The sequence below is a fragment of the Polyodon spathula genome, chromosome 22 (genome assembly GCF_017654505.1).
Source record: "Polyodon spathula isolate WHYD16114869_AA chromosome 22, ASM1765450v1, whole genome shotgun sequence".
Taxonomy (NCBI): Eukaryota; Metazoa; Chordata; class Actinopteri; order Acipenseriformes; family Polyodontidae; genus Polyodon; species Polyodon spathula.
The window spans coordinates 5,627,557-5,648,136 of record NC_054555.1 but is presented as its reverse complement, the minus strand read 5'-3'; positions in this window follow the sequence as shown (position 1 = coordinate 5,648,136).

Genomic DNA, 20,580 nt, shown 5'->3' with positions numbered 1-20,580 from the left:
AGAAATCAGCTTTCCCTGTACAACATCTTTTCAGGTAGCAGTGTTAGTATAATTCATCAAGAAAAATACGTTAATAATGATGGCACAAAAAGGTACCATGAGAGTCAATGGCAGATAGGAAGTGTTTAAGTTTAAAACCGATGGCAAGCCCTCCGTTATATGAAACGAAGAGTGCTGAAGAACACAAATTTAAAAAAAAAACAGATTTAAAAAACGCAGTGAAAAAAAAAAAACTTAGTGAGCATCACAAAATAATTGCAATCCTGAATCCTGAAGTGCCAAATTGACTCCAGAGCAGTTTTCATTAATAGAGCTCTAAGCAATATGTAAAGGGCAGCTGATTTGATCCCTGATGGACAAACAGCGTTAGTTCGCACAACTGCACTTTAATCATCATTGTCATTAACCAGTGCCCCTGCAAGGACTCACCCCAAAGCAAGATCAGCATGAATTACTTTTGTGCTGTGTGGTAAGGTACTAAAGATAAAAACTACTAAGAAAACATAATAACAACGATAATAATGGAAGCTGCCAACAGAATGTAAATAGTATATTAGCAAAATGGAAAGAACTTAAAATATCAGTTTTCATTTTTTTTTATAAAAAGTTAAGTAATAAACCAAATCCTGCAAGTTACCAGTACTTTATTATGTAATTTATTTATTTTTGTTTTTAAATAAAATTTAAAAAATACCTGTGTTGTCATTGCACAGAGGACAATCCCTGCTCCCATGTCAAAGTGACCTCTAAAATTAGTTGAATCGAATTATAAAACATTCTGCAGGTATAGCCTTCATCTCCTGCCAGAGTTTTGAACTGAGATGAAAAGGACATTTCTCTTTTACTAATCCAATCCAAACCAAACAATGAAATAAATACAAATATGTATCAAAAATGTTATGTTATCTGAAGTTCTAAATCCATGACACAAGGACACATTACAGCAAATCGTTAATTGCCATCAAATTATTGTAGCTAGCATTGACTACCGGTTCTTGTGCTGACTTTCCCCAAGAGATGGAAGCCTTGTTGTGATCAAATTTACAATGTGGTGTCTCATGGACAAATAACAGATGCCTTGGTAATAATGTACTGTTAGTGCATTTCCTTGCAGGAGATAATTTTCAAATCAATGATGACTTTGTTTTAATTCTCTATATTACTTCAGAACAAACTTACTCATCGGAAAAATGGTCTCATAGCTTCGTTATTGTATTTCAATTAAAAATTCCAGTCTTTCACTGTGATACCAAAGGGCAGAAGGCATTGAATTGTGAATATCAAGTGTTTTATTGATGTAGAAGATAGCAGATTAAAACCACTTATAAGGACAGTTTTGTTAGATACTGCAAATCTGCTTAGCCAAATGCAAAAAGTATCAAAGCCAAACTTGCTATTAACACTGACTGTGACCTTTGCTGACATTAATGCAGGTCTATCTATAAAGGGATTTCTTGGCAATTTAGTAATTCTTTTTTTTTATTTTAATTTTTTTTGCTTTTATTGAGCAACACATGTTCTTTGATAGCATGTCATTTAAAACCATTTTGACATTGTTCATACTGGTAATTTGGTATTGTTTATTTCTCCTATTAGCAGTTTTCAAAAGTATTTGTGTCTATTTATTTATGTATTTTTCCTATTAGGAATTCTTTAATGTGTACCATTTACTTTATTCCTAATCAACATTTAATCAGTGACGCTGGGTGACCTTTCAGAGCACATTAGCATCACCCACTGGCTCGCATTCATTCATTGTTCTTCATCAAAAAATAAAATCAGCACCCAGGAACTTTGGCAGGTGAAAGACTGACAACATTTTTTTTTTTTTTTTTTTTCTGGTATTGATCAGTGTTTACGTTTAGTTTCTCACTTTTTGTTTTATATTTTTCTGAATCTCATGGGTATGATGTGATAATGAGCATTTCAACCATTTTGCAAACATACCTTCATTGTGAAAATTTACTTGGAAATAGTCAGCAACTTTATCACATTGCATTAAAAATAGACATTGAAATGAGTTCTGTGCCGCAATAAAAGTCTTACGTATAGACAGCAATCTGTGTCGAAAGGTGTCTGTGTCTATGATGGGAATAGAAAATCTTTCTATACTTTCGAGTTCAGGAGTAGCCTCTGTAAGAACTGTGACTGTTCTAATGGAAGCAAATGCTTGTGGAAATTCCATGAACTGCACATCCAAGTATGTGTTGACAATTCAAAACAAATGCAGTATCTGAATTCAAACATTTCAGTGAGTATGAATGTATGTGTACAGCACATATACTGTACACATTGCAAGGAACATGTGCACTCCCTGTTCCACAAGCTTAAGACATACACACACTCTGCAAGCTCAGAATAGTAGCTACACAGACTTTTTTTACAGTACGCTGAAAAAGTTACTAACCTGAGGGAACGTTGTTCTACTCTATTGCCTCCCTATAAAAAGGCTTCTATATGAAATGGATTTGCAGTGCTATCATTTGATGTTTTTTGACAGGTGGAATATAACTATGTCCACGTAATTGCCTGAACAGATTCACAAAAGTGTCCTGTCACTGACCTATTGTCAACTTAGAAGATGGCAAGTCTCATATCTGACAACTTTCCATTGCAACTGAGTTTCTCTAGTGAGGTTTTGCTGATTTAGAACATGATTAGGGTGCATACTGACATGCTTTATAGTGAGTCATAGTAACCTTGTCAATGAAAATATCATAAGAGTGAGTTGGTTGCAGTGAAGTGATTAAACATTCAGCAAAGCTGAAAGCATACTAAATAAAGAACAATCATTAAATCATGTCATTTTCTGTTTAAAGAAATCATCATTAGCTGTGGAGTATAGTATTTACTGTAACTAATGAATGTAACATGCTAAAAAGATAACTAAAACCGATTCTGTATATAAAATACATTTTAAGCATTAGGGTTCAGTTGTAATTATTGTTACTATATTACAGTAAATAATATTGCTGTTCATTTATAATTGCATTTGAATTAACATATCACTGATTAGACTACATTAAATATAATTATAAACCTCATGGCTTGTTTGACACTGGCTCACCCAATCAGGATGGAGAACTGCTGACCATGGTAGGGACAAAGAGCTGAAGATGCCAAATTTGCCCACCCCTGACAATATCCAAACCCCTACTGCTGCCTGTTGAGGACAGTAATGCAGTCAGGAAGCATGCAGACTCAATCTTTTAAAAATCTATTTAGGTAACATTGTACATTCATAACGCTTCCATAAAGGCTGCATTATATGCGTTACTATGAGCATAATCCTTTATAATTACTTTGAAAAATGACACCACATGCGTAAATATTCATACCATTTTTTTGTCATTACAATAATACTAAAAATATTATTTTATTATTTAATAGATCTCAAAAACATTGCAGTACATTTGCCTTGTATCTAGCTGTGAATCTTGTGAATACTAATAAGCATGTTGCACTTGTTATTACAGGGATTATGGGGGATTATGCATGTAATTGTTCACTTTGACAGTGTTATGAATCCTGAGGCCAATTCAAATAAAATGGTCCAGTTTGCACAGTTATTTTTTGCTATTTTTACACACAAGGACATGGTATTTATCAGAATTGAGATACATGACTTTTTATCACTGTTTTATTTTTTTTATTCAAGGCATCTTACAGATACACCTGTGTGCGTGCGTGCGTGCGTGCGTGCGTGCGTGCGTGCGTGCGTGCGTGCATGTGTGTGTGTGTGTGTGTGTGTGTGTGTGTGTGTGTGTGTGTGTGTGTGTGTGTGTGTGTGTGTGTTACCAGTCAGGCAGCAGAGGTAACTAATGATGAGAGATGAAACATGTGCTTCCATATAGGGCTGCTTTGCCGTTTTGGGTCAAGGATGACATTGATGCAGCACTCGAAGTGCTAGCAGACATTATGGATTACAAAGCATCGGTCTGTGATGTACCGCATCAGAAGAAGAAAAAATCAGCACATCTCCATTTGCTTTTAAAAACCTTCCCCAAGTGATCAGTACAAAAATTCATACAAAAAGGATACATTATGCAGCCTTATTTTGTACCTTTCCAAACGGTTGCAGCTGTGTATGTACGTATATAGGTTTAGGTGTTACCCTTTTTTGTATTGTGTTCTCTTTTGTAGATAGAAGGTCTTCGTAGAGCTAATATTTTTGCAACATCTCCTTTTGTGTATGTACTGTATATCAAGGAATGGTTGCCAGTGGGTGGTTTAATACAAGCAGAAAAATCCATTATTCTGCATTATGGCTTATTCTATATTATTCATTATTATTCTCCAGTTTTTTTTTGTTTTTTTTTATCATATAGAATCTGCCTTGACAGCCCTCTGGGTGTTTTAATACAATGGTTGTTTCCTAGTTATATAGGGAGTAACACTGGATTGTGTTTAAAGGAATGTGCAGTTTATTAGTTACATGCAGTAGGTGAAGGCAATTTCCTAATCTCAAGGTATACTGGTAAAAGGGCTTGCCCTTATTTACTGCTATAGAAAAAAGCATGTATGTTTTTTGATCTGTTACCACATTTAAGTATTAAAAGGGGGGAATACAGGCAAGATTAATATGCAGTTACTATAGAGCGGTATTTATATAATTTCAATGGACTCCGAAACCTTCTAAACAAGTCCTAGTGAGCCGATTGTACCATACTGTGCAGTCTGAATTTTCTTCCAAGATGCCAAATTGTTTGACAATATGATTGTGGTTAAAGCTCAAAATCAAAACGATTGCTGTCTCTCCCGAAATATGAACTGCAGATGATTTTGTTGAAACCTGCTGTCATAGTACCTCATATTCCACAGCCCCCTTTTGACAGCAATACATTGTGACATTGGGAACTTGTACCTGCACCAGTGTCAGCAGGTGTCTGAAATGATCCCAAGACAAAAACAAGCAGAATCAAGCTGACAGATTTATGTAGGGTGGAATGAAGTCATTGCCTTCCAGCGATATGTTTCTTTATCTTGTCAGAAAGTTAATTGTTAATAATCAATGCTACTGATAACATGTAGTGGAGGGTTACAGTGGAAGTGGGATAGTATGGAAGAGTATGGTAATAAATAATAAAATAAATAAATAAATAAATAAATAATAAATAAATATATATATATATATATATATATATATATATATATATATATACACACACACACACACACACACACACACACACACACACACATATATATATATATATATATATATATATATATATATATATATATATATATATATATATATATATATATATATATATATATATATATATATATATAATATATATATTGGTGTCATCAACTAGTATTAAACTTTGTATTTTGCTTTCAGAAGGGTGTTATAAAAATGTCACATTGAATACACTCTGCAACATGAAGAAGATACTGCACCACTGGTTCATTTTGTTTAAAGTAAATACATTCAAATTTTCACCAGGATGGAAAACAACGGAAAAAAATGTAGGTCAGGTAACATAGCACATAAACAAAACTAATATGTTAACGCCTGAGATGACAAAGTGAAGCCATCAATGAATTATGGACCTGTCTCTTCATTCCCTCTGGCTGTATTTAACCCTGTAATGTCCAACCATTTTTTAAATGAGAAAAGCTACTTTATTAATGTAACTAGATTCTGTTTCATCTTCTGTTTCTTCTAGATTCTGCCCCCTGGTCTGGTAACACATGCTGTACTGTACATGAACAATTCTGGCATGTAAGGCTGGATTTAAAATACAATAATATAGAGGGGTGTCTAAGCATTTTATCACATGTGATACAGAAATGCACATTGCAGGGATAATGTGCTGGTCATTACTTGCCTTACATTGGTTTATCGGATCACTGCTGCTCTGGCTAAATCAGCACAAGATACTGTTTTCAGTAACAAAGCACCAGGATAAATATCTGTACAACATATCTGGTTTTACATCTGCAATGCTCAGGGTTGTTGTGACAGAGAGCAAATTAATCCTAGTCAACAGTCTCTCCCGACCTGTGAGGGCGCTGTATAACAGGACTGGGTGGTTTGACAGTGCGTTCCAGGTTCAGTCGGAGTCATAATACCAGAAGTCATCACCTTAATGCAGTAGGCGATGTGTCAGTCATGGATTGGAGGAGACGTGATTGCACTCGCCACCGAAGGGGGCGTGACTGAGGATATATCAGGGGATGTGGCTAAGCCATCTGTTCCTTGTTGTGGTTTACGAAAGCACCTGTAAAGGAGTACAACGAGAATAGAACCATGACTGTTCTGTTTTGTATTGTCTAATAACTGTTACATTTATCATTTGCAGATAGCTAACTAACCCTGGAGCTGTTGTTAAAAGCCAGCACCTACCCCGGACCACTCTACACCATTGTTGCCACCATTAGCTGTATTGAATCATCACTTACACTAGGAGCACCCACTATTGGACTTGTGAGTGTCTGTGTAGAAAGTGTGTGTGAACAGCATTATTATTTCGGGACTGTGCCCTGTGTTTTTACTTGCGCAGTACACATTGCTGTGTAGACCCAGCCCCACTGATTAAAGAGCTGTTTTTGATGGTGAACGGTGTCTCTCTTTCCTGAGCACCACATCACCACTACACTCATGCTCTGCATACCGCTTTGCCACAGTTGTTCATTGAGAACATACACCACTTCTGTTGTTGAGGTTTCTTTTTCTTCCACTAGTTTTCTTCCACCAGTATGTAGGTTCTCTGCTCACTAAATGTGCCGGTCAACTACCATGTGATATCAAGTATTGTATCTTTCACACAATTTGTCCTGTTATTACAATTAGCAGCATTATCTTTTAGTTCTGCCCTTGCTTTATAGTCTTTAAGTCAAGACATAGGGTTTTAACGAAAAGACACACATTTGCCCGTTTTCCCATTGGAAATAGTGATATTTTGAAATATCACTGTCCTGGTCACAAAAGCAAAGTTTGTGGTGAATAATAGCCATTTTCTATACTTTTGAGGCATAAGCAATTAGGAAATAACACTTACTACCCAGGAACAAAAAAAAAAAAAAAAAAAAAATGTTACATGGTGTAATTAAAGCAAAACAATGTACAGAACATAATAAACATAACTAAAAATATATTGATACAGTTCCTTTTATACCAAGGAGTTGCCTAAGGGACAGTACATTTTCTGCTAAAGTGATCTTACATTTACTGTGGCTTTGATTCAACAAATGCACAGCGATCGTTATAAGAGCTTAATGAATGTTGTTACCTTACCAGAATGGAACCCAACACATTTTAAAACATTTCACACAAATAAACATATTCCAGGGGTGTGATGTCTAATGTTTCCTTGAAATGTACTGATATATATAACTAGTAACCAAATATATTGAAAAACAAAAGAAGCAAAGAACACAAATGTTACTAAACAAAAGAAACGTTGCACAAGTGGTCATTCTGATTATGCTAAGAAAACAAAATTAGATTTTAAAACCTTGGTTGCCATTCCTTGAATAAACCACTCTCTATATTTTAATTAAAATCAATGAAAGTGTTACAGTATGTGCTAAAAATAGCTAAGTTTAGTCCTCAGTTTTATTTCTAGCAGTTTAATAATGCAATATGGTTATGTATTTAAGTACTTTATATAAAATGTACCTTTGTTGCTAGCGCTAAAGCCATGTCTTTCATATGAACAATCAAGCCCTGTTGTTCTGGTATTTTCATTGTGGGAGAGAATATCACTCACAGCATGAGATAGCAGAGCTGACATTATTAACATGGAGGTCACATTATACAAGTGCTAAAGCTGTAACACTTTAGTGCACCCCTCAGGGACCTCACAAATCATTTAAAAAACAATATACCACATCCTGAGGCTGGTATTTCAAAATAAATTCTGTTCGATAGGTTTGACACATTACTTTCTTCCCAGTTGGAACAGTGTTGCAGTAGTGGACCATTTTTACAAAACTATTTAGTTTTTTTTAATAATATACATCCTGTTTGAAGCCTCAGAACTCTCTTACAACAATCGGAAAGGTGCATTGCAGGGCATTACCACACAGTAGGGCTTTCAGATAGAACCAAGCAAAACACTAGAAAAGTAAATTAAGCTGTATGTTAGATATTTAAAAATGTTTAAAATAACAGACCCTCACAGTTTCTCGTTCAGAATTGTCAGGCATTACCTTGTCTGTACAATACATTCCCGACCCAGTCAGCTGCCAGTTTATTTTTTTTATTTTTTAATTTGTTTTCTTTATTGGAAGAATTACGTTGGACTTTCTTGAAAAACAAGACAGGATATTTGTAAACATGAACACTTCTAAGCTTTAGAATGCTAACTACGTACATGAAATTCATTCACACTATTATTTCACATGGGTCTGTTTCCTGACAGGTGAGAAAAAAATGTCCCTGCCTGGAGGTTAAAATAAGTAACTTGTGTTGCTTTGACAGGATAAACAAAAAGACCAAAACAGCTTGCATGGCATAGACAAATGGCATGGACCCCATAATAAGAGACATGCATTTCCAGGCTGCATCGTTTACACCAGCATTTGCAAATTTTTTTTTTTTCAAACTTTTTTTTTTTTTTTTTGTAACTGCTCCTGGTTGACTTGTTGTTGTTTTCATATGGATAACCCTTACGTATTTAAACATATTACCATCTGGCCCCTTCAAGATTAACTGTTACTTTCTAGTAATTAAAAAAGAAAAATCAAAAGCATATAAAAGAGCTTCATTTCTGTTTGAAAATAAAGAACACAGATTTGTTTTGTGAATCAGGCTGCAGCAATCAAACATATATTAAAGAATATGTAGTGCATGAAGACTGCCACATTCACGATTCCTTGCTTATGACATTTCCTTGATTTTTTCTCTCCTTGTTTCAATAGAAAACCTATTATTATGGTAGGCATTAAGAGGGAAATGTAAATTACCAACCTTTCCAATTATTCTAAATCAGAATCGTTTATCTTGTCATTTAAACATCTCCCCCAGTGTCAATGGACTATCCAGCACAGAGGAGGTATGCTCAATTAAAAAAGGAACCTTTTAACTTTCTTCTTCTTCTTCTTCTTCTTCTTCTTCTTCTTCTTCTTCTTCTTCTTCTTCTTCTTCTCTTCTTCTTGTTTTATATAGCTATTTTTCATTGTTCTTTGTGTTTTTGAACCATTAAAAACTTTATATTAAGAAAAAAGCTAACTATTATTATTATTATTATTATTATTATTATTATATTATTATTATTATTATTATTATTATATAAGAAATAAAAACACAATATTTTAAGGAATGGCTATGTATATAATTCAAATGGTCTTCTCTTGGTCTTGAAAGTCATACTCCCCAGACTTTGTTCTATGTTGTATGGATTGCTTGGCAAGTGGGTCATCACATCGCAAGGCTTTGCTAATCTGTCAGGTCAACAGTCTGGTACATTTTCTAGCTGTTTTGATAAGGAGTGTGGATCAATATTTACTTCCCTTTAGTACACACTCACACATCACTTTGCCCTACAATAAACTACAGTCTGTGTTTTTTGTGGCCTAATCTTCAGTCTGCAAAAGGGCTGTTCTATTGAAATGTTCACGTATTATTATGATAATCACAATGATATTAAATCATATTTTATCTTCCATTAATTGCAACGTTATCCCTGTTTAGACGCTCCATGGAAAAGTAAAGAGGGTTAATAATGAAACATTTCACTGTCCAGAGTCATAGCAATGTGATTTGTATGCCTCTGCTCCTGATGATTTTGTTGACTTTTATTTGTCCTTCCCTTTAACATCTGGTCAGATGTCACTTCGTCCTATCATGATAATAAGCATGATTATATTAAGTTCTTTCTCTCACAAGCCCTCTTCCATTATTCCAAAGTTTTTTTTTTTTTTTTTTTTTTTTTTTTTTTTTTTAGCCACAGTAATGGGACTGAAGAAAAGTAATTTTCTGATAACCAATGTAATTACATGGCAATTAATACCTCCCCACTGTCTCTTTATAGACAAAACCATTGCCTGGAGGAAGAGAGAGAAACAAAACAAGTGGTTTCAGTGACACTGATCCTTTTCAGCTTTAGAAAACTCACTAACTTATTTTTGCTCATAATATGAGTATCAATAATAATTGATGTAATAACAAATTATCAATAATATCACGATAATCAATAATTGGTCCGCTTTATTGAACCCCCATTAAATGTGCACAAACCTGTCAGAAAGTTAGCTGGGACAAAGCAGTTTTAAACACCAACATATACTACAAACTGTGCTGTGAATTTTACACAGAAACCTTATTATATTCGAAATAAGCGAGTGACAAGAACATAATATTGATGGCAAATAAAACAGAATAAAATGACAGGTGAGAACGCTTGCTATTCCATGTGCCAAATAGAAGAAAAGCAAAATGATTTATTACTTTTGAATTGATTTTCTGACGACTGCATCTGTGTTTGCTATAACCAAACAGCACATTGTATTGAACACAAAAATGTCATTCCAACTTCCCTGACATTTACAAATGGTTATCCTCACAATAGCTCAAAAGCAAGCATACACATGTAATCCTGGATAAATGTGTATGAAAATGAGCTGTCATGAAAAGTCTCGTCAAAATTTGGTGCACAGTGCAAAGAAAAGGCCACATTTGAAGTTTACAAATACATTGCCTAGAATTTTTGGATTTGAAACATCATTTAAAAATAATAATAAAAAAAAAAATATATAGGAACATAATTTAGATTGTTTATTTAACATCATGTAATCAAAAAAACTACAAAATGATTTCGCAAAAGTTTACAGGAAGCCAACAGTAGTACAGTATTTCATGTTAGATTTCTAAATGTCACTTTTTTTAGTTTTTGTCAGTTTCTATCTTAAATATAACTACAATGGTATGTAATTCCATATGTTAACGGAACATTATTCAGCTGGTTTCATTAAACTTTATGAAGCAAAATAAGTTAATTCGATAGAGATGCAAAACTTTTGCCCATTGCTGTACATCCTCATCATTTATAAGGTCGCATAACCAAAGTTTTAAAAGCCGTAGTGTATACAGTTCTTAGCTAGTTTGCCTCAATAGATGAACACAATGCCAGTCAGATCCTTTGTTATTTGAATGTTCAGCACGCTTTCTTCATTTGTGCCGGACTCTAATGTAAATTGAATACTGAAGAGAATGCTACTGACATTGTGATCAATACCTGCTAGTTTATTTTGATTCCAGCTCAGAGGATCTATGGGAATGTTATTTATTTAGTGACCCCACATTAACAAACTATGAGGTGGTTGAGAATATACAGTGATCTTCTTATTGCAAGTTGTGAAGATCATCATTCAGTGTTTGAGCATGCTCTGTCTGTTGTTTTATCATTGCTTTTCATCAAAACATGTTTTAAATCTACAATACTTTACCATTTTAAATAACTTTAAAGATGATCTTGGTGTCAACGATGCACATCACTAAAGTATTCTACTTGCTTAGATGTACTCTAATTTTCTGCTTGTTTTCTGTTTCCAGGAAGGCTAGTCTGTGTGTATACATCAAATACTAATAGTAATATCCCATCTAAACTTAGTTTATAAAATACATATAATAAAGGGTTGTTACTTTTGTTGCTTTCAAAAATTTATTGAAAGTACTTTCTAAAATGGTTTTCATTTTCTCAAGCTACTTTCTGAGCTATTGAAAGGTTAGAAGAGGGTACACACGTGCAGCTAAAACAAGTCTATCTCTTAAATTATTGCATTGTGATGTGGGCCAGTATTCTGCTTGACTATTAAATATATCCTCAGAACACAACTGAATACAGAAAAACCCACACATGTGGTCTGTATAAAATATGCAGATTGGTTTACAGATGCCAACCTATCCTGTTAGGCAGACAAATAATAAATCAATGCCAACATTTATAATGAGCAATATTATGATGATTGACATCCGGTTAACTTGTCCTACTTACTGTATCAACCTGCCCACATACAATCCAGAGCAATCTGCATTCGTAGTAATGTGAAAGCGTTTGCAGCACACCGCTGTTCACTATGATAAGGCAGACGTCTCATTTTTGAGAGCCAACACTTCATTATAATCTTTCAGAATACTTGAAGTGCTTGCGTTGGATTTCCAGCTGGTATTAACTGAGGCAAGGTTATCACCTCCTTACTCTGACCCTCACTGCATTGTAATCTAATTTGCAAATTGTTTTTATTATGTTCTCAATGATTTCACTGGAGATTGCATTCATATATCACAACATTGATACTAGAATTAGGGTATTACAGTAACACATCTACGGAATGTTTTCCCCTGTGGGTTTCGCATATGAAGTGCAATGCAGCATATATCAACTTCTCAATTCAGGCTAAAAATAATTCTGGCCTACATAAATACAGTATAATCGTAAATCTCGAGAAACTACTCACTTCTAAATCTTTTGTAGTCATTTTTGTATTACTTTATAATTACTGTATAAATACATGTTAATTTGGATTCATATGTTGTTTTTTTCTGACTTTATGTGAACAAAAAGACACATATTTGCCCGTTTTCCCATTGGAAATAGTGATATTTTGAAATATCACTGTCCTGGTCACAAAAGCAAAGTTTGTGGTGAATAATAGCCATTTTCTATACTTTTGAGGCATAAGCAATTAGGAAATAACACTTACTACCCAGGAACAAAAAAAAAATAAAATAATAATAATTGTTACACGGTGTAATAATAATAATAATAATAATAATAATAATAATAATAATATATAATAAAAAGGAAAGCCTATAGAAAAGCACTATTTATCGAGGTGTTCACAGAGCTAGATAATGGTGTGTCTTGACCTTAGAAAATGCTGCAGATTGTCCTGCATGTGCTGGTAATGAAATGGAAATGCATGTACCCTTTGAATTTGGTATGGACTCTCATATACAAAGGGCTATAATGATTTCAACTGTATTGAAGGGTATATATGTGTATATTTACACTATCTAAGGTATTGAGAATAAACCAATAAACCTTTTCTAAAACAGCTGAAAATTTTTTCAAGAAATGCAAATTTGAGTTCAGCAACCACAATGGGCAGAACAAAACATTTAGTAAAACAAGAGAGTTTTGTGAATAGAAATTAAGCAAAACGGAGGTTCAGAAAAGGAACTCACTTTTAACCATAGAGCAAATCATGTAAACCAAGCATATTTCAGGCTCTTCCAATACCAGAAAAAATTGTCAGTTGAATAGCTTGTACCTTATTTGTCCTTCAATAAGCAACATGTTGAATGATTGACAAGGAAGGGATTTAAATCTTACCTAAATCCATTACATCCCTGCTGTGCTCCAAAGTTTGCCTCCTTCTCCTCAGCCTCCACCTCCACCTTATTTTTGGCTTTGTCTTACAGGGGAGGGAAGCTATCCTGTCCCCCTGCCCACGGCTTCCCTACAGTCAGCCTCTCCACTTATCTGCAGGCTAATTTGTGTGCAGGGGTACCTGGAAAGGTGAGGCCAAAGACCAAAGAATGTAGTGTAAAAAAAATATGTATAATGTAGTCATGTTGTCGAGTCTAAGCTTTAATAAATAATCTAGTGAAACCAAGTCCAATGTTCTACCTGAGTCAGATTGGGATGACTATCTGCAAGGATATATTTATATAGCGTATGTTGTGCGTCTCATACCGTTTGTTTTCAGCATTTCTGAGAGGCATTACATATGGCCTATACTTTTAAATGTTAGTTACTGGATTGAAGCAATTGTGAGGTGTTAATAGCACTGATGACCTGGTCAGTCCATATTCTTCATCTTTTTCATTAACCTTCCCTTAACTCCTTACACTGACAAACACTGCTGCCTTTGATTCCATTACAATGCACTGGAAACCACTCTCAATATATGTCAAGCAGATGCTGTACTTGTCTAGCTCCAAACCCCTGCACTTCAAGGCTTATATGTGTTTATATTGCTAAAATATTGGTCTGATAATCCTCTTACAGCTTTCAGAGAATATTTTATAGTAGAAGTAACAGGGATTTTGTAAAAGGCATACAGCACTTTCAGAAGTGGAGTTGGGATTTACAGACTTTATCATTGGGCTATACAACAGCACATTTCATTAAATGTCAAATAATCCAAATCAAATGTTTTACTTCTGATGTACTGTTGACCTACAACACCATAAAATCACAATTCTCAAGACTGATATATTTTCAGTCTAAGGTCAATGAAAACACTATAGCAGTAGAAGAAAGCATCACATGTAGGATATTGGTTGTGTAATTTAACACAAATTGCCTGGTATGTTTTAGTGTGTTGTTTGTTTTCAAATGATTTAGCATCCTATATTTAAATACAGATTTGCTTGACTGTGTTCAATTTCCATTTTTATACGAAATAATGTTTTGGATTTTTTTCTATTGAATATGCATCTTAATTGGAATGGTACACTTCCTCATAGACAAACATTATTTCTGAATCATTTTCTCTTCATATTCAGTGTACTGTCACTGATTTCTAATAAAACAATCAGTCAGAGAGAGCTGATAGCATGCCACCTGATCCATCTGTGTCTCTCTAAATCAGTAGTCAGCAGAGGGATAGGTGGTTCAGTGCATGAATGCACATCCTTTCAGATCTTAAATGCATGGCACATTTATTCAGCTTTGTGCTGGTATTACACTGCTTTCAAAATACACTGCAATACTGGTACTCCATTCATAATACTGCCAAACTAGTACTAAACTGAATCATTATTTATTTATTTTTTAAATTTTAGTCTACATTTTATTTTAGTCTACAGAATGCAAGACATTTTTCTCACTAATAAATGCCCCAATAGGATAATAAATAATTAAATGCATTTTGCCTGCAAATAATGCAACTTAATATATGTCACAAGACATTATATATCAAGGCCACTTAATTACAGACTGGGGAACATTTTAAAATAAGTTTCTGATACTATCCTTTAAGCTCACCCCTGTATGTGAAGATATAAACAAGTATGTATAGACCTGGTTCACTATAATTACATTTTTGAAAGGGGGGGGATTTGGTACTTATCCATTGCTTGTTTTTGACAGAAGTCTGAAAAATTGCAGAACCAGTTTTGCAAATCAATTTTTAAAATAATAAAGGGGGAGACCAACTTCTACTGCCTTTTTATATAATTGGATTTATGTGCTTGAATGAAATTGAAGTGTGTTATCATGCATACATTAATTATGCAAATGAAGGACACTGTTGCAAACTAATACTTTTAATTAAGTTTTGTGATTGATAAAAATGTGACCCACAATTCAATACATGAAAGCGCTAGTAACATATAACAAAACATAATGATAGTTACCAAATCAGTATACCATGATTGCATTTTTCTTTGGTCTTTCAACTGTAATCTTTGTAACACAATATTATGTTGAAAAAACGTTTTTGTTTGCTATATTATCTATTGTTCATATCGCTTGTCACTGAAAAGCCATTCCTTCATGTAAAAAAGAAAAAAAAAACAAACACACACACAGCAAAATCGCCAGCCATGCATTGCATTTCACATTGCTGCTTGACCTCCACTAGAGATCTCCAATTCACCAATTTAAAGTAATGTTTGGAGAAAGGTTGATTCTCATGCATTGTTAATGAGAGTTTGTCAATTTTTTTCAGTGCTCTTGAACTGTAGTGCAAGTGAATTAAGTTATAGACTTATGAGAGCAGCAAGTATTTCTAGTTAAACAGTTTCTGATTTTCTGTTTTTCTTTTGACTCCAAGCCCTATGGAATGTAAATGGGGCAATCAAAAAGTTTTGCATTTATGTACGAAAACATGTTAAACTGGGAAAGTATTAGGTTGAGTCCAAGTATAGTAATAATATTTTAGAATAAAACTGAAAAGAATGGCTCTTGGGTATTATGACATTAACATATTGTTTAACGGGTGTAGACTCTGCATTTAAATGACAAATTAAAGCTAAATGTAGATTACAAATAAAGCTTGCACGTACAGCGATTCTCTCACTGGACTCTGTGGCTGTGAAGATATCCAGCACATATTGTCTCTGTTCCTTGTTTCTCTTGCAATCTCTGTTCCTCAGCCACCCACCAGAGTCGAGACTTGACAGCACAGAAAACACTTTAGTATTAAATCATGGGACTGAGAACTACAGCTCTCCAAGGCAGAAGATCAGAAACATGCTCATTGTTTGCCACATTAGTACTGCAGTTTTACCATTAACGTGTTCTCTTGTCACCCTGGTTTCCAAATAAAATAACAAAAATAACATTTTTAAAAACAAAACCCCCCTCAGGTGGTTGTTCAGTGCTGAATAAAAGGTTGCATTATGCATAATTCCTGACAGGATTGGATTAAAATAACACAGGGTTCCACCAAGTTGTAAAACAGAGACTGGCACAGCCAAGCTGCATCTCAGTCCTTTGAATTGAAAAAAATGAGAATCGTTTGAATTAAAAAAAAATTATTTTCCTTTGCCTCCCTCACAAGTTTTTTTTTTTTTTCAGCTGTGACTTTATATTAGATTTGTGTAGCTCAGGCATCCTGTCTTTTCAAACTAAGCAAACAAGAACTCTTCCTGCCTTCAGCGATAAACATTTGCTGAGTGAAAAGGAGGACATCAGCAACCAGCATTATGCCACAGAGATAGACAGTTTTTTTTTTTTGCATCCTTTACTGAACAACTTTAAAATGCCTAAGAATAGATTGCCTCAAAGCTTGTTATCAAAACTTAATAACCATGTAGCAGAGGTTGGGTTTACCCTTGAATATATGGGGTCTATGTTTTGGTGTGCATTGAATTGAAGACAAGCAAAACAGAAATGCAGGGAGGTTGTCATTGTCAGATATGGGGCAGGCTATTGTTACTGAATGAATTTCTTGACACCTCCAAGTAATTGTAAGCAATGTGGTTAAACTGAATGGGAGATGCACATTTAGGGATCAGCAATATGAAAATGCCGAAGTTGGTTAACAACCTAACACATGTGAATACAAATACCAAACCCTTTGTGGTTTTGTTAACAAAAAAAGACATTTTAAATCATACGGAGACCACAGGAGCCTGCAACGGAAAGCAAATGTCACAGTGTGTTCCACAGTGCTTTACCAGATATTTAACTAAGCCCTTCAATCAAATATCTTGTGTGCACAGAAAGACCATGTTGCCTCCGACCAAATTAATGTCTCAGATTGACCATTTAGCATGGACTGGGGCTGAGGATTGTATATTAATTTTACAGTTTCAAGGCTGCTAAACCAACAGAGACTGCCAGAGCAGACAGTTTAGAGGAGAAAAAAAAGAATTGCATCACACACACAGAGAAGATAATTATGGAAGCATATAGCTGCCACGTAGAGCAAAAAATAAATACTTGCACATATAACGTCAGGACAAAATAATTATCATGTAATAACATAATAATTATTTTGTTCAAATGCTCTATATGGCAGTGATATGCTTCCGTAAATAATGTATCCAATTTAAAAGAATACATATTTCATGAGGCATTTGTTTGAAATCAATGTCATCATCCATAATATATTTTTAATATGATCTCAGAAAGATTTTCTTCATTATATAGCTATATTTTTTTTGTTTTTATTTTTCAATCGGTTGGATTAAGAATCAACAGCTAAAGTAATTTTCAGAATCTACTAATACAATATACATTTAGTATCAACTGTGAATTTAGGTGATTGGGTAATCTTTATACACTCTTTTTTTATCTTAATTAATATTTTATTATATGTTAGTGTAATGCAAATGCAGATTTGGGCATGGCATTTGGGATTTGAATGCTTTATTGGTTCTGTTCTGCAGTTTTGACTGTGTTGGTCTTCGTTTGGTGTCCTGAAACATACTGTATACAGTTATAAAATGGAACACTGCCTTTTGCTACTGTATTGCATGATCTCACAATTATTCAACACTCAATGGAGATGAATTTTGGAAATGCTAAAATAAACTTAAATTCAATGACAACGACCTCACCACGAATATACTTTGAAGAGGTTAGTCATATCCTTCAGGATCTTTTTAAAAGGGTCAGGATAGTAAAAGCTGCTGGGAGCGTAAAGTGTCAATACCATTTCAATCCACTAAATAAAATGTGTCCCTCGAAGGCAAACACTGCAGGTTCAATGAAGAGAACCCGCACGACTCTACAGAATAGAACCCCAGAATGTACCAACTGTGATGCAGGTATGTACTTATTTAGTTGGCTTGTTTGTTTAAATTGATGTTTTAATAGCTACACATTACAAATTGACTTAAATGGCAACTGTGAGCATAACATGCACCATAAATCAAAATGTACTGTCCCATTTACTAACAGAGAACACATTCATTTATGTGCACACAATTTGGCTAATTTACCATAGTGTGTACACTACATGTATTATGAGCGATAATTTAAGGTGCACGATAATGTCCAAGACTTACCCGTGACCCCTGTGATATAAAAAGCCCCATCGGTCCAGGAGTATCTTTTGGTCATATTGTGAAAGGTGGAGGTGGCTTACATTGACTGAAAATGAGTGAACAGCAGACACAGCCCTCCACAGGGGACAGCAAACTAAGACTGCACGCTGAGGAGTTCGAAATTCTAGTGAAGGAGGTTGTTTTAAATTATAAGACCTTGTTTGGTCCAGTGTTTTATTTAATCACTCTATTATTTGCACCAATGTAATGAACTATGAAATAGAATATAATAAATTATAACATTCATTTATTTTTTATTTATTTTACGTTTATTCCCACTTACCATAGCCTGTTATTTACAGGTCATTTTCACTGCTCTATATGAAAACTTTAATAAAAGTAATGTCTCCATGATGCCAGATAGATTTTAGCCCAGAAGAATAGGTTTAAATGGTGTGTCTATCAGTAGTTAAAGCCTAGTTTCCAAACAAATTTTCGCACTTCAAAGTGCACAGTATGATTATTGCCCTTTAGTAAATATGGTGTGAATGAAGCTCATCTCATTATTCAGAGCAGGGTGCCTCATTTAAGCATACTGTCAAACATTACCATACAAATCACATATTCATTCTGATTAATATAGCGTGGCACATTAAAATCAGTGTGCGCCATAATATGCCCACTATTTTGCGTGATAAACTTGGAAAAACCATTGATTCAGCACCTAAGATGGTATATTTTCATTTCTAATGGCAAAGTGAAACATTTGCACTAAACTTGTGGTTGTCACTCAATATATATGCTTGATTAAAGTGTGTGCCTTCGGTTATGTCTTGATTTGATTTTTATTCGAATGCCAATGGCTCCCTATATAGAAATACAATTTTCTAATTTGCTGTGTGACATTGTTGACTTCAGATTTAAAAGAAGCAGCTTTTTTATGATCAATAAGATCAGCTATATAAAATACTGTTCAGTTAGGGTGTTTAATATAATTACAAATGCGTCAGGGATCATTCGCTGCTGTTTTGATCAGTTAAATAGTGCCTTTTATGAAAAATCTAAACCACTTTGCACACTGTCTATGCTAAGTCAGCATTCAAATATAATGTGCAATGTGTAGGATCTGTGTTTTTGAATAGTATTATTGAACATCATAAAATCATTTATCATCATTTATTACACTGCGTGTAGTGGTTTAGTTGCGGTATAGTTACTATTTAACTACTGATAAGTGTGAGTTAGTTTACAGTAATTACAGTTCATATAGAGGCACTAAAATGACTGTACTGTCCAGGATTTTCCCCTTTCTATGTTATTACATCTACCAAGGCACCTGAGATGAAAGACACTTCCAGTTCCCGGATGCAGTATGCAAACAGCACAGCTGCACTGAACTGGAAACACACAGCATGAAAAGATTAATGAAATGAGAGTTAACAGACCTGCTTGACTGAGTGTTTGCTGCAGTGCACCACTTTCTTCTATATAAAATAAAAAAGAAATGTTACAAATCTAATATGGGTGTGAACATATAAGTACATCTTGAGTGACTAATTTGTTGTTTAGAATGGCTCTTTACTAGTTTTGTAGTGTAAGCTATTTTAATAAAGCCCAAGCTTTTTTTATCAGTTTAAATAACAGTCCAGTACAATGTAATCTAGAATTGTAAATAAAGACATCTTCCAGGACTATCTCAAGTGGTCTTCACGTACAAATTATTTAACATGGAAAACAGACCCACAGTCTTGACCGGATTAGATAAAAAAGCCACATTAGATCTTTTTTTTTTAAGTCTGTTTCCCACACAACAAAAATACCTCAAGCCAGACCTGGGGGACAAAGCTTCTTATGGAGTGAGGGAGCTGTTCAGAAGATTTATTTTCCAAATACCAATCTGGGACAAAGCTACAGCAGCCAATTTTTTTTTTAATAATAGTGACAATATAATTAGTTTACAGAAACTAACCATGTTGTATTGAATTATTCATTGTATATCTTCATTTTAAATATATCCAATTGCCCAATTAATCACCCACAGTACACACCACATTACTCCAGCTGAACAACAATCTGATTTAACTGTGATCCCACTAGAATTCCTAATATGATACAGCCATCTGTATCAGAGTGTCAGCTACATACCCAGTTTTACCTTGCAGCATTAGAGTTCAGACTGG